We start from the raw sequence: 1946 nt of genomic DNA on the forward strand, positions 1-1946 counted from the left end.
ATCGGCCCCATAGCTTACAAACTTAACCTACCCCGCGAGCTAAGTAACATACATCCTACCTTCCATGTCTCAAACTTGAAAAAATGCCTGTCCGATGAGACTCTCGTTATCCCACTCGACGAGATCGAAGTCAACGAGAGCCTCAACTTCGTGGAAGAGCCTGCGGAGATTATGGATCGGGAGGTCAAATGAACGAAGCAAAGCCACATCCCAATTGTGAAGGTTCAATCGAACGCCAAATGAGGACCGAAGTTCACTTGGGAGCGCGAGGATCAAATGAAACTCAAATATCCCCATCTCTTTGATTAGTAGTACTGTAATAACTTAACTGCTTGAATTCTAAATTTCGGGATGAAATTTCCTTAACGGGGAGATGATGTGACAACCCCAAAATATATTCCGTCGTTAAAACCCGTTTCCGTTAATACAATATTCTATTTTATAAAAGTTCCGTTAAATTGGGGTCGAAAAATAATTAAATGTTTTATTTATTTTTATTTTATGTTATTACCGCCGTAATAAAATAAAAAGAAACACGTAAACTATCTTTCCATTTTATTGGAAAAAGTTTATTTTTAATTACGACCATTTAACCGGGTAAAAAGTTTAAACCTCGTTAAACATAAGTATCGGGTAGTCGTATACCGGGTACAACACCCAAGCCTTATATAAAGGAGAGTGGACACTCCTTGGAAAACTTTTACCACACTAGACCCACTTTCTCTCTCTACTCTCTCTCCTCAAGTCTGATTTCACCTCAAAGCCGCAAGTTTCCGCCTCCAAAACGTAAGTTCCCTTACCCTAACTTGTTCTAGACATCATTGATTTGTGTTTTAACTCAAAAATCATGGAAGAAGGCTAAAAAACAGGAGTTTACAGCCTAAGAACCTCCTTAGGCCGTAAACCCCTAAAATGATGTCAAAAGTGTCCAATTTCTCCCCTTTAAGCTTATAAACTAGTTTTGGACCTAACCTAGAAGTGTTTGAACCTTGAATCATCAAGTTTTAGGGCTTGAAAGAGGGTTTACGGTCCAAGCACATGCTTAGACCGTAAACACCCTCTAAGCTTGCAAACCAAGCCCAAAACACTTCCAAACCACATTTAGGCTTAAGATATGGCTTAGGGACTTGCTATATCGGACTTGGAACACCTAAACATCAACATTTGAGGGGTAAACTAGAGCTTACGGCCCAAGCGTATGCTTAGACCGTAAACTCCCTTAAACTATGCCAAATGACCCTCTAAACCCCTAAAAAGCCTTACACCCTCACTAGAACTTGTTAGGAATGAGCCAAGGACCTTGAAATCAAAGAATTAAAGGTGTCCAAGAGTTTACTACCGTAAACCATGGGGTTTACGGCCGTAAACTCCCAAGGAGTGGTCCTTGGACCGTAAACTCCAAGGGAGTACTCTTTTGGAACCTTAAACACCCCTATAGCCTTGTATATTACCTTAGAATCACTTCTAGAACCACAAGAGGCTTGAAATCACTCACTTACACTCCTCCCATGAGTTTACGGCCGTAAACTCATGGGGGATGTGGTCTCCCAACCGTAAACTCACTTAAGGTGAGTTTTAGAAGAGTAAACTCCATGGTAAGGTCTTATACTCTTTCCTTGCAACCCATTAGCCTTCTAGCACTCAACCATAAGACCTTTAATCACATTAGAATGTCTATATGTGTATAATTAGAGTCTAAATCACTAATCACTTGTAAACATATGCCTTCATATGTTACTAGGGTCATAAAGGGTGTACAAGTCTTTACTTGACACCAAACGCTCATCCGACACATCCACCTGATCTACTCATTGCAGGTGAGTTCATACCCCTTAATGAACCTTTTCAAATTTTTTCACATGTTTTAGCGGGGGGGGGGGGGGGGGGGGGGATACATGTATAGTTCTACATGTTTTATTATCAAATCATATGCGATTCACAAATTA

The sequence above is a fragment of the Lactuca sativa genome, chromosome 9 (genome assembly GCF_002870075.4).
Source record: "Lactuca sativa cultivar Salinas chromosome 9, Lsat_Salinas_v11, whole genome shotgun sequence".
NCBI lineage: Eukaryota > Viridiplantae > Streptophyta > Magnoliopsida > Asterales > Asteraceae > Lactuca > Lactuca sativa.